The sequence below is a fragment of the Zootoca vivipara genome, chromosome Z2 (assembly GCF_965207765.1).
Source record: "Zootoca vivipara chromosome Z2, rZooViv2.hap1.1, whole genome shotgun sequence".
In the NCBI taxonomy this organism is placed as follows: Eukaryota; Metazoa; Chordata; class Lepidosauria; order Squamata; family Lacertidae; genus Zootoca; species Zootoca vivipara.
Genome location: NC_142585.1, coordinates 41,145,458 through 41,159,274, shown reverse-complemented (window position 1 = coordinate 41,159,274; position 13,817 = coordinate 41,145,458). Strand labels below are relative to the sequence as shown.

General features: G+C 46.5%; 2 protein-coding genes across 10 annotated transcripts in view; both read right to left on the bottom strand.

Moving 5' to 3' along the window:
- Nucleotides 1-13,817, bottom strand: part of LOC132591503 (uncharacterized) — an 86,703-nt gene that overhangs the window by 7,626 nt on the left and 65,260 nt on the right. For 7 of the 9 annotated variants that reach the window (XM_088664992.1, XM_088664993.1, XM_088664989.1 and 4 more), the window contains one exon: nucleotides 109-238. The exons of 1 other annotated variant lie outside the window; for it this stretch is intronic. The gene's annotated coding sequence lies outside the window, so the exon portion shown is untranslated. Of the gene's footprint in view, nucleotides 1-108; nucleotides 252-13,817 lie in introns of all 9 variants that reach the window. One more of the 9 variants, XM_088664991.1, reaches the window with a different exon arrangement.
- The window catches only part of ARRDC1 (arrestin domain containing 1), a 98,316-nt gene that overhangs the window by 61,329 nt on the left and 23,170 nt on the right, over nucleotides 1-13,817 (bottom strand). The window lies entirely within an intron of this gene.

Sequence of the window (13,817 nt, the reverse complement as noted above, 5' to 3'; positions counted from 1 at the left end):
AGATGGAACACTCCCCCCCCTGTATACCTCCCTGCTTCTAACCGGGAAATATGCTGCAGCTCCTCACAGTCCATAAAACTTCAGGCTGCACAGATCAAAGTCTCTTACCTTCTCTACTCTTTGCTCAAAGTTTTCAGTATCCTGCAGCTGCAATCGGAACACGCTGCTGCCTTTCTGCTGCCTGGGTCAGAACACCAGCCAGTTCTGCCATCCCCTCGGCGATTAGCCATTCCAATTTCTGGGCAAGAGAACTAACATTACAATAGTACAACCAAGGGAAATATACATCATGTGATACATTCAACATCCTCTTCCAAGCCTGTTCCTGTTTAAGGTGGAACAGAATCTACTATGAAATCCTAACACTCTCAACCCAACAGGGATGGAATACTTTTATAGACTGGGGGCTGCAATCCAGTGATGGGAGGGGCCAGAAGTAAAAGTGGGTGGGGCAAGGCTGGTAAGGGACGTGGCCTTGAGGGCTGCATTCAGCTTCTAGGCCAGAGGTTCCCCACCGCTGTTCTACAACACTCAGGCGTGCCTGTTTAAAAGACATTTAAAAGACACAACCAGCGTGCTTCCCTTTCTGCTGAGATGACATTTTCACAGCCTTTGATTTTATGATTCCAGGAATCTTTTTTTTATATCAGCAGTGATCAGGAATGGTGCCAAAGCAGGTTTGCCTTACAAAACACAAACAAAGCAGGGGGGAGTCCAGGAATGCAGGACCGGATCAATCTTTAGCCTCCAAGGCTATTTCTCAAGTGCACGGTTACATGCCTCTCCTCCTTAGTCACCTCTGCACCTCAGGTGATTAAAGTAGTTGATAATCATCTGACTGAACACACAAAGCAAAAACTTGCCGATGTGCACATCAGGTCTATGGCTGGCCCCTGAAGATTGCACTTGATGACAACACATCCAAGAGGAGCATCACAAACCGTTGGAATGTAAACGGACACCACAATTAAGGCGGCTGGGAACAAAGTGTGGAAATAAACGCACAGGTCCAAAAGAAACAGCTGTGTCAGAGCTTTCTGATGATCAGTGAAAAGGTAGCACAGTAATTTTTTTATTAAAGATTTTCTTGAGTTACAAAAATATGTGCAATGTCTCTTGTAACATCTTTACAAAACAGTACTGAGCGGCAGTGGGGAAGCTCAGGGCTAGGGGCTGGATGTCGTCTTCCAGGCCTCTCTCTGTATCCCTCAGAACTCTTAGAATCATAGAATCCTAGAGTTGGAAGATACCACAAGGGCCATCCAGTCCAACCCCCTGCCAAGCAGAAAACACCATCAAAGGATTTCTGGCATATGGCTGTCAAGCCTCCGCTTAAAGACCTCCAAAGAAGGAGACTCCAGCACACTCCTTGGTAGCAAATTCCACTGCTGAACAGCTCTTACTGTCAGGAAGTTCTTCCTAATGTTTAGGAGGAATCTTTTTTCTTGTAGTTTGAATCCATTGCTCCATGTCCATTTCTCTGGAGCAGCAGAAAACAACCTTTCTCTCTCCTCTATATGACATCCTTCTATATATTTGAACATGGCTATCATATCACCCCTTAACCTTCTCTTCTCCAGCTCCCTAAGCCGTTCCTCATAAGGCATCGTTTCCAGGCCTTTGACCATTTTGGTTGCCCTCTTCTGGACACGTTCCAGCTTGTCAGTATCCTTCCTGAACTGTGGTGCCCAGAACTGGACACAGTATTTCAGGTGAGGTCTGGTACTATTACTTCCCTTGATCTATAGATAGATGCTATACTCCTATTGATGCAGCCCAGAATTGCTAGGCCACACCTATTGGTCCTTGCATTACTTTGCTCCACTCGCTTTTGCCTCTTGCTCCGGCGCCAACCCCTGTCATGTGGCCCTCAAAAGATTGCCCAGAAGGGACTGTGGCCTTCAAAGGTTCCCCACTTCTTGTACTAAGGAAGCTTTCAGGTTTATCTGACTCAAGAACGGGATTAGAGGTCAGCATCATTGGGCATCTGCTAAGCTTCACATTGCAGCGTCCTGGACACATCTCCAGCTAATATTTCCTACAGCAACCGGTCCCTTGTACTCTTTTGTCACACAATAGACTTGGCTTGTGATATTAACTTAACAAAGAGACTGACTTTGACCTCTCTTCCTACAGAATTGTATCTTGCTGGTATAAAATTAAGAGGCTTGGAATCCCAATGGTGATGTCTCAATGAGCCCCCCCCCCTGTATCTTACCACCCCCTATTTAGAGCAAGATGCTGAAATGAATGGATTTTTACTATCTTAGGGCCATTAATTTCAGTAGGTCTGCTCTGAGTAGGACTAAAATTGGATGCAATTACGGTATTATTGTTACTGTTATTTTTTTATTGATTGACTGAGTTTATATCCTGCCCTTCCTCCCCAAGGACCCCCAAGCAAAAGAGGGCAAAAACATTTTAAAACAGTTTAGAAAACATTTGAGAAACAATTACAGTTAAAAATATTTCCCCATCCATCTTGAAATTGCCAGGAGTTTCAAATGCCCATGTAAACAGGAATGTTTTTAAATTCCTCCTGAAAGTTAATAATAATGGAAACAAGCACACCTTACTAGGCAGGACATTCCACGGGCAGGGAACCACCACTGAGAAGGCTCTGTCATGGGTCAGCAGCAACCTTAATATTACTTAATAACAAAAATAGATTTTTACCCTGCCTTTCCACCAATGTATGCAAGGCAACTGCATGGCATTTTAAAAACGCAAATAGTGAGGGTAGACAAACCCCAATTTATATCAGGTCCCAGGTGGTAGGGGAGCTTTCACCCTTCCTCCTCTCTCACTCATACACACACACACACAGACACACAGAGAAACTATGACTCCAGTCTGAATTCAGGCTTTCTGTGCCTACATTGGAAGAACAGTTGGGAGTTGCACCCAGGCTCCTCGTCTTCCAGAGCAGCTGTGATTTGTATCCCAACTAAGTCCTACTCAATGCAGACCTACTGGAATCAATGAACCTAAGTTAAAGGTAAAGGGACCCCTGACCATTAGGTCCAGTTGCAGATGACTCTGGAGTTGCGGCACTCAGGTGCTCACCTCGCTTTACTGGCCGAGGCAGCCAGCGTACAGCTGCCAGGTCATGTGGCCAGCATGACTAAGCCACTTCTGGCGAACCAGAGCAGCGCACGGAAATGCCGTTTACCTTCCCGCCAGAGCGGTACCTATTTATCTACTTGCACTTTGGTGTGCTTTCGAACTGCTAGGTGGGCAGGAGCTGGGACCGAGCAACGGGAGCTCACCCGTCGCGGGGATTCGAACCGCCAACCTTCTGATCGGCAAGCCCTAGGCTCAGTGGCTTAGACCACAGCGCCACCCGCGTAACATGCTGAACCTAAGTTAGTTGCCTATAAATTTCAGTAGCTCTTCCTTAGGTAGGACTAACTGGGACTGGGAGTAGGCATGGGATAAGAACTAGGGATGACCAGGCGTATTTCCAGAGCTCACAACTGTGCTTGCCAGAGGGCTCTCGTGAGGTGATGCAGGAGGAATGTGTTTCTCTGCATGGCACAGTTACACAAAGGGCACACTCCTACCATGTCACAACCCATAAGACAGTGACCCACAAGAAGTGGCAGATCATGTCATCTCTTCACCTGAGTCAGCTCTGAACGGTCTGCTATCTATCAGTGTCATGACATGGGACACGTAAAGGAATGAAAACTGCCATGTTGGAATGGGCTCATCATCTAGACAAATCAATTTAAAAAAAGTTTTGATCAGCTAAAATGCACTCCCAGATAATCAGAAACGTTTTTTTTAAAAAAAAAACTACCCCGAACAATTAAGATGAATGTGGGAAACTTTTTATTTATTATTTAAATTTGTATTCTACATTCCCTATAAACATGCTCAAGGTGGCTGACAACTGAGCAATAAAAATGTGAATCAATTGTTACAATAACAGTCAAATACTAAATCATTTTGAAACTTAATTCGATAATCCAACAAACAACTCAATTTGATTCATATGACCATTATGAGGACAATTAGGAAAAAAATACTGTTCTGTAACAGTCAGCTGGTGGCTTGCTTAATTTTTACATTGCTCTTGTGTATTTTAATCGTTGTTAGCTATATATTTTTAAAAATGAAATAGCAGTATACTGCAATGAGGGTGAAAGAGGAGAGTGCAAAATATGGTCTGAAGCTCAACATCAAAAAAACCAAGATCATGGGCACTGGTCCCATCACCTCCTGGCAAATAGAAGGGAAAGAAATGGAGACAGTCAGAGATTTTACTTTCTTGGGCTCCTTGGGAAACTCTTGGCCGTCCAGATGTTGTTGGACTACAACTCCCATCATTCCTGGAGATGCTGAGGCCAAGGGAAGTTGGAGTCCAGCAACATCTGCAGGAAAGCAATGACAAACCTAGACAGCATCTTAAAAAGCAGAGACATCACCTTGCCTACAAAGGTCCGTATAGTTAAAGCTATGGTTTTCCCAGTAGTGATGTATGGAAGTGAGAGCTGGACCATAAAGAAGGCTGATTGCCAAAGAATTGATGCTTTTGAATTATGGTGCTGGAGGAGACTCTTGAGAGTCCCATGGACTGCAAGAAGATCAAACCTATCCATTCTTAAGGAAATCAGCCCTGAGTGCTCACTGGAAGGACAGATCGTGAAGCTGAGGCTCCAATACTTTGGCCACCTCATGAGAAGAGAAGAATCCTTGGAAAAGACCCTGATGTTGGAAAAGATTGAGGGCGCTAGGAGAAGGGGGCGACAGAGGACGAGATGGTTGGACAGTGTTCTCGAAGCTACGAACATGAGTTTGACCAAACTGCGGGAGGCAGTGCAGGACAGGAGTGCCTGGCGTGCTATGGTCCATGGGGTCACGAAGAGTTGGACACGACTAAACGACTAAACAACAACAACAACATGCTCTGTGGTTTGCATGCTGTGATGTGCCTCTTCCCAACCTCTGTTAAATGTGCCTGCAGCAGCGTTACCGAGGTGGGTTGGGGTGGCGGCACTACATACACCAGTTTAGCAAGCCACACTGTGAAGCACCTCCAGGTCTTTTAAAGGTGAGGTGGGTAGTGGAGCTTGGGCCAAGCCAAGCCAGCAATGGGGGAATAGGTAAGGAAGTGGGCAAGGTGTAAAGGGAGCAAGGTTTGGCCAGGGGGGTGGGTGAAGAGCAAAGGGATTAAAGGGATAGGGCATAGCCGGGGGGGCAGAGAGGGGCAGCTCCCCCCCAAATCAATAAAAATCAATAAAAATACAAACTGAGGTTCTACCCCCTCTAACAAAAGGCCTGTCCCCCCACCCAAAAGAATCCTGGCTATGTTCAAGGGAAGTGATGCAAGCAGATCTGTTAGCCCCTAGCAAAAATAAAATAAAATTAAGCATTCATAAAATAAACATGGAACCATATCAATTAATGACAAAATTAATTGACTATTGTGAATTGAAAGAGCTTCAGGCGGCGAGCCCTGTCTTAGAGGCTTTATTCCCTGAGAATGCCACTTCCGAACACAAGGCTTGTTGTGAGACCTACAGGCAATGCAGGGGAGTGAGGGGTGCTATCTGAGGAGGGGCACTCTCTTGGCACAGAATGTCTCTTTTAAGAGGATGCAGGCTGTGACACATAAATAGAACCCCACACAGCAGAGTCTCTTCCAAGAAGAGACATTCCATCTTCCTTTAAAAAGGTAAAGGACCCCTGACAGTTAAGTCCAGTCGCGGACGACTCTGGGGTTGTGGCGCTCATCTCGCTTTACAGGCTGAGGGAGCAGATGTTTGTCCGCAATTTTTCCGGGTCATGTGGCCAGCATGACTAAGCAGCTTCTGGCGAACCAGAGCAGTGCACAGAAACGCCGTTTACCTTCCTGCCGGAGCAGTAATTCTTAATCTACTTGCACTTTGATGTGCTTTTGAACTGCTAAGTTGGCAGGAGCAGGGACCGAGCAACGGGAGCTCACTCCGTCGCTGAGATTCGAACCGCCAACCTTCCGATCAGCAAGCCCTAGGCTCCGTGGTTTAGAGTCTAGACCACAGCGCCATCCGCGTTCCATTCGTTCCATTCCCTCTTCCTTTAGCAGAGAGGAAACCTCTTCTAATATGATACCTGTACTCACATGTGCAACACCAGTTCATGGGTGACTGGTGACATATGAAAAGAGGCATTATATTCTCTCTCTCTCCCCCCCCCCACCCTGTTAGTTAACAACACTGTGTCTTGACCCACAACTTAAACAAGTGCTGCTATGTGTCCATCTTTTACAAACAAAGGATGCTCTCCTCACTTTGGACCGTTTGTAGTTTTTGACAGGCAAAAAGGGATACAGGATTAATCAATGAAACAGTTAATCAACTAAAACAGAGTTGTATTCCAACTAAGTTCTACTCAGAGTGGACCCATTGAAGTTAATGAATATGACAAACTTAGGTCCATAATTTTCAGTGGCTTGACTCTGAGTGGAGCTTAATTGAGTATGATCCTCAGTGATTAATCAAGGTTTCTCAAATCAGCCAACAGGTTCAATACTAATAACTGAGGCTACAAAACCAGTGCTCCAACCCACCGACTGTGATTCTAACTTTGCACTGGGTTGTTCAAGATTGGAGGCAGCTTGGGAGCATTCTCAGTTGGCACCCCTTGCTTCTTGCAAGATAAGGGGACCCACAGAAGTTGTTCTGCCCATGCAACGGGTCAGGGCAGCACTGCATTTGAGATCAAGCTGAGAATTCAGCAATCTTGAGAAACTCACTGCTCAAGTTTCCGGCCCTCGTGGAGGAAATGTGTGAGCTGTCACTGCTGAAATCACCAACACTCGTGGGAGGGGTGGTCATAGCTCCTCCCTATAATTAGCAGAAGTTAGCTAATGAGTACTTGTTGTAAAAGTGCATTTTACCTGACACAGGATTTTAGATGAACATGCTGCAGGTGAGTGTGTGTATGTGTGTTACTTGCAACACCAAGTTCCATGATCAGTGCGAGATTCCAGGGGTTGCAGAGTCGTTTGCCAGGGTCTGTGTTCCCTTTTGGAGAATGAGGTGCAATAGAGACTGATGTCTTTATGACGTATGGTTTTATTTACACATACAGTATATACAACCTGCACCTAGATGGAGGGATTTCTGAGCATTCATGTGCTGTGAGGGTCTGGCTGCTTCTCCCATAAGTGCAGCATTCACTTCAAAGGGCAGCAAAAAGCCTTCCTCTATATCTCATTGTTTGAGCCTGTCATCCCCAACTCACTTGGAGTTCTGCCTCTCCTTCTCCTTCTCGCTGTTAAGTGACTCCCAGGACCTCCCTTCAGAATATATCATTAAAAATTGGAACATTAAACCTGGCTTTTGCCTCCGCCTACTAGCACCCAGCAAAGAAGGGGCCCAACTCCCCCTTGCCTGGCTGTTGCCCTCTGTTGGTTTCCTGAATGGGCTAATCTCCTGCCAACCTAGCAGTTCGAAAGCACGTCAAAGTGCAAGTAGATAAATAGGCACCGCTCCAGTGGGAAGGTAAACGGTGTTTCCGTGCGCTGCTCTGGTTCGCCAGAAGCGGCTTAGTCATGCTGGCCACATGATCTGGAAGCTGTCTGTGGACAAACGCCGGCTCCCTCAGCCCATAGAGCAAGATAAGTGTGCAACCCCAGAGTCGTCTGCAACTGGACTTAACTGTCGGGGGTACCTTTACCTTTAATCATGGCCCATTCAGATACCTCTAGGAGCTGGGTTGGCTCATTAGCATAAATCCAGGGGGGTTCCCTGCTCGACAAAGTTTAATCAAACTTTGATTAATTCTAATTTTTACTAAATCACAAACACATTTAGGGAGATCTAGTCCCCCCAGAACCTCATAATATCATATATCAGGGGTGGCCAACTCCCAAGAGACTGTGATCTACTTTCAGAATTAAAATCTGGTGGTGATCTACCCCCATTTTTGGGGGTTCAGCTCAAAGTTGTTGAGCTTTTTTAGGGTGAAGGAAAGGGGGGTGACCAGTTTTGGTAACCTTTTGGGGGGCAGCACTGCCCAAATACTTTTCTTACAGAGGACAACAGAAACTTTTAGAGACTTCTTGGGAGAGAGTTGCATAAAAGCACTCACAAAACTGTACGCAGCACAAACTCCTTTACCCACTCCATTAACCTACCTATCAAGATTTCTTTAAAAATACATGCCTTCATCCATTGTTAGTGTGACATCTGTGTCACCATTTCAGTAACCAACTGTTTGATATCAGGCGAGTACTGTGTCAGGGCCAGCTTCAGAGAATCTGTCATGTTTGAACGTTGCTTACTCTTTGTCATTTTAAAATATGGAAATGCAGATTCACACAAATAAGTACCAGTAGAACCAAAACATGAGTTCTAAAGGTGGGAAGCAAATACACACACATAAAGACAATTGTTGCAGTGTTGTTTTCCAGGCAGACCACCTTCAGATCATAAAATTGTCCCTATTAAACTCCTATGTATCCGCAAAGTCCCCCCCCAAAAAAAACCAACAACACAGCAGCATCCCCCCTCCCAAATGCCCCTCAGGAAATCCCAATACACATAAAATTACTACTTGTATTACCAGCATAGGATAGTTAAAACAACCTTTTGAGGGTTCAAGAGGAGGGAAGGCAGGCAGGTAAAGGGGATGATGTGCATTTCATGGGGAAGTTGAGAAGCAGAATCAGCGAGACTCCTGCCTAGAGTGGCAGCAGCAGGCGGGTGGTGGTGGGGTGATAGGAGAGAATATTAAGGAGCCCTTGCCTGATGGAATGATCTGTGGTTTTCACCCACCTGGTGCCCCTGTGTAAGTTTTGGACTACAGCTTCCATTGGCCCCTGGGGCTTCGTAGTCCAGAACCCCCTGAAAGACAGCAGGTTGGAGAAGACTGGGCTAATGCAACTGCTTCCCCAGAACTTGCTGGCTTTATAAGCAGTGCATTCAAGGGGCTGTAGGGTGATCACAGAAGAGTGAGACCTGTGCCAACAGAGTGTACCCCATTCATGCCCAAGGAGAAGGTTATTTGCCCCCAAAGTTTGCAGAAGTACAAAAATATTCTAGCGGGTGTGGGAAGTCCTGAGGGGAGGACATATAATGAAGACTGAGTAGTGAGTCTGTTGCTGCTCCTGTCACCTCCTCCCGCCTCAGCCTTTCCTGCCGGCTTCCCTCCCTTGTTTGTTTGCTTGCTTGCCTCCTCCAGCCAGGAGCACCGGTGCCCCCCACCCCGACTCCCAAGTACCCAGAGCCCTCGCAGGGGCACTGGCAAAGCTGCGCAGGTCATCCTCTCAGGAGCCGTGGCTCCCGTCCGCCCCCTCCCTCCCTCCCTCCCGGCTCAGAGAAGCCTCCCTCCCGTGGCTCCTGTCTGCCCCTTCCTGGCTCACTTGCTGTTGCTTCTTGTTAAAAACCTCCAAATTATGAGTTTTGATTGATTCATTACATGCTTATCCATTTGAATGTAAAGAGAAGAGGAGTGGGAAAGTAGACTTGGTTTTTTTTAAGGGAGCCGGGGATCTCTCCGCTGGCATGTGGGAGGAGGAGCAAGCCATTATGCGCCACGCACTCACACACACATACTGGTGAGTTCTATATCGGCAAGAGGGAAGGAGCTCTCCCTACAATTCTGCAATTGCCCGTGGCTATTGAGCTTTTTTGGGGGGGGACAAGAGTTGTTGAGGTTTTTTTTGTTTTTGTTTTTAGGGGGAGAGCTCTTTTTTTTCTTTTAGGCTGGCAAGCACTAAGGAACCCACGATCTACCTGCGAGCTACCAGAAACTTCCTCGCGATCTACTGGTAGATCGCGATCGACCTGTTGGACATGCCTGTCATATATGAACGCTGCTCCCTCTGCTTGTAAATTGTTGCAGTTGTCTTTGTAAAGGCAGGAATATAGCAAAATCAAAAGAGTGGTCCCTCTTCTTATCTGCCTCATCTTCCTACCTATTCCCGCATGAAGGGCTAAAGGGCATTGACTGGGGCTGACATCAGCCCTTTCTCTTCAAAAAACAGGATTGTAGCCAATGTTTGCCATGAGCAGGCCCATTAAAATTAATAGACATGACTATTAAGGATCAATTAAATTAAATGGTGGTAGACAGGGCTTTTTCTCAGCTGGAAGTCAGTTGCAGCACCTCTCAGGTGGGCGCCATTGCCATTCTAAGAGAACAAGGGAGGGGTTCCTTGTGAGTTCCAGCACCTTGTTCTCTAGAAAAATAGCACTGGTTGTAGACCACTCAGAAAGATCTGTGAAGTTTGAGCTGGTGAACGAAACTACAGCTTACTGTGATGAATTGCTCATTTTGTAAAATAAAGTAATGTTGCTTTGGAAAAACACCTTTCATATTGCCAGTTAGATACCTGAATCTGGTCCTTGGGAGGTGGGGGTGGTACACCCATAGGAAGATCCTTAAAACAACCCCTATGGGTCAGGAACCCAAGAAGATGGCCATGAATAACCTGTAACCCCTGGTTATGAAACAGACAAATGCTTCTTTCCCCATTTCCCAGGTGGGAAGGATGAGGAGGCATGCTCTTCCCCCAAGCCTGCAGAGTGATTCAGACTGCTGAGTAGCACCTCCTGGTGTCCAGTCTCATGATCAACTCAATGCATTGGATTCTACTGAGGAAGGCAGGATATGACCCTGATGATTCAACACAGGTGATCCTCTAGCGTTTGGTGAGATATGGCCACCGTTGGGAGGCAGAAAGGACTGTTATTAAAGGTAAAGGGACCCCTGACCATTAGGGCCAGTCATGACTGACTCTGGGGTTGCGGCGCTCATCTCGCGTTATTGGCCGAGGGAGCCTGCGTACAGCTTCCAGGTCATGTGGCCAGCATGACTAAGCCACTTCTGGTGAACCAGAGCAGCACACGGAAATGCCGCTCATCTTCCCGCTTGGAGCGGTACCTATTTATCTACTTGCACTTTGATGTGCTTTCGAACTGCTAGGTGGGCAGGAGCTGGGACTGAGCAATGGGAGCTCACCCTGTCGCAGGGATTCAAACCGCCGACCTTCTGATCAGCAAGCCCTAAGCTCAGTGGTTTTACCCACAACGCCACCTGATTCCCTGATTGTTGTTGTTTAGTCGTTTAGTCAGAACAGTTGGGGCTTTTTTAGTCCGTATAAAAAGGTAGTAAGGAGACAATACAGAGGTGCATAAAACTGGACAACGTTACACCCCCCCACCTTTTTCATTGTATTAGAACCTGCAGTAATCCAATGAAGCTGAATATTGGAAGATACAGGGCAAGCAATAGGAAATACCTAGCACAACACAGAATTATAAACTGGAAATTTGCTGCCACAGAATGTAGGTGATGTAATGCGCACCTTTTTTGGCCAAAATATGTCGTGAAAATTAGGGTATGCATTAGATTTGAGGACGCATTTACATTTGCCAGCAAATACTTTTTTGGTTTCAAGGCTTTGAAAACTGAGGTGCGCATTAGACTCAATGGTGCATTAGATTTGTGTAAATACAGTACAGTACAGTGGACCCTCCGGATACAAACTTAATTCGTTCCGGGGGTCCGTTCGCACCCCGAAAATAACATAAATAGAGGCGCACTTCTGCGCATGTACGTGGCGCAGTTGTGCACATGTGTGTGGTGAAACCCAGAAGTATACACTTCCAGGTTTGCCGTGGCCGTAACTCAAAGACTCCATACCCCCCATTCCCAAAGCTCATTTTCCCCTTCAACATCCAGCTAGATCAAGGGAAGTAATAGTACAGTACTACTGTATTCTGCTCTGGTCAGACCTCACCTGGAGTACTGTGTCCAGTTCTGGGCACCAGTGTTCAAGAAGGATACTGACAAGCTGGAACGTGTCCAGAAGAGGGCAACCAAAATGGTCAAAGGCCTGGAAACGATGCCTTTTGAGGAATGGCTTAGGGAGCTGGGTATGTTTAGCCTGGAGAAGAGAAGGTTAAGGGGTGATATGGTAGCCATGTTCAAATATATGAAAGGATGTCATATAGAGGAGGGTGAAAGGTTGTTTTCTGCTGCTCCACAGAAGCGGACACGGAGCAATGGATTCAAGCTTCAAGAAAGAAGATTCCACCTAAACATTAGGAAGAACTTCCTGACAGTAAGAGCTGTTCAGCAGTGGAATTTGCTGCCAAGGAGTGTGGTGGAGTCTCCTTCTTTGGAGGTCTTTAAGCGGAGGCCATATGTCAAGATTACTTTGATGGTCTTTCCTGCTTGGCATGGGGTTGGACTGGATGGCCCTTGTGGTCTCTTCCAACTCTATGATTCTACGATCAACTTAAAGGTAAAGGTAAAGGACCCCTGACAGTTAAGTCCAGTCGCAGATGACTCTGGGGTTGCGGCGCTCGTCTCGCTTTACAGGCTGAGGGAGCTGGCATTTGTCCGCAGACAGTTTTTCTGGGTCATGTGGCCAGCATGACTAAGCCGCTTCTGGCGCAATGTCACATCGAAATCAGAGCAGCACACGGAAATGGCATTTACCTTCCCACTGGAGCAGTACCTATTTATCTACTTGCACTTTTTGGTGTGCTTTCGAACTGCTAGGTTGGCAGGAGCTGGGACCGAGCAATGGGAGCTCATCCCGTCATGGGGATTCGAACTGCCGACCTTCTGATCAGCAAGCCCAAGAGGCTCAGTGGTTTAGACCACAGTGCCACCCGTGTCCCCTGGTAAATACGGTATATGCTTCTAAATGCTAGTTGCAGGGAATCACAAGCTGCTTTTTTCCCTCAGGTCCGGCTTGCAGGCTTCCCATTGGAGCGTCTGGTTGGCCATTGTGAGAACAGGTGGCTGAACTAAGTGGGCCTTTGACCTGATCCATCAGGGCTATTTTTATGTTCTCAACCCAAGATACAGACACTGACGGATTCGTTGTTGTTGTTTAGTTGTTTAGTCGTGTCCGACTCTTCGTGACCCCATGGACCAGAGCATGCCAGACACAACAAAATAGTTCATTTTTCACATGGTCTAAGTGGCTTATTAGCTCCCCATTCCAGATTCCGACAAAAGTTCAAAACAAAGCACGCTCTCCACTATAACTGGACTGAATTCTTTAAGAAATGAATATAAATGTCTGATACCTTTCAAGACTGCTGTTTTCTCTATGCATCCCCATTTAGGGATCAGCCATAATATGATTGCTGTTGTCTATGTTTGTCTATTGCATGTATTTCAGAAATAACAAGAATAAACTTTTAAAAGTGCAGAGGCTTGATAAGAAGCTGATGCTTATATGACCTAACTATCCCATAGCCAATACACCTCCATGATTGAGGAGCTGTCCCATGTGCAATGCAGAAGAATGGTCTTCAGTCAAAGCCTGTTTGTTAGTTCTATGCTATTAAACCTGGGGTGACCCCAAAACACACCTAAAAATAAGGAAGTGGAGGTGTGCACCCTAAGCTCTGAACAACATCCTATCCTACAATGATACAACCAAGAATGTATCCTGCAGGACAGTCGTAGTCAACCTTTTCAGACCCAGGAACCATTAGGGATAAGGAACAGAGAGACCCAGAATCCCATTGTGGCCCTCCATACCTCTCTATCTGGCCCTCAGAACTTTCCCTAGGTCACATGCCTCACCTGCACCCCCTTTTTCCAGTTGTTTTGCCTGGCTGGAATATGTCCTCCTTGAATTCTGATCATGTCTCTTCCTTGTCTGGATGAAGGATGGAGAAGGGTATGCGAGGGACTTCACTGAGCTGCCTTGTTTTGATTATGCATTTTGCGTTTTTATATTGTGATTTTATCTTGTGTAGCGTGGGTATAGGTAAAGGTAAAGGGACCCCTGACCAGGGTCCAGTCGTGACCGACTCTGGGGTTGCGCACTCATCTCGCATTATTGGCCGAGGGAGCCG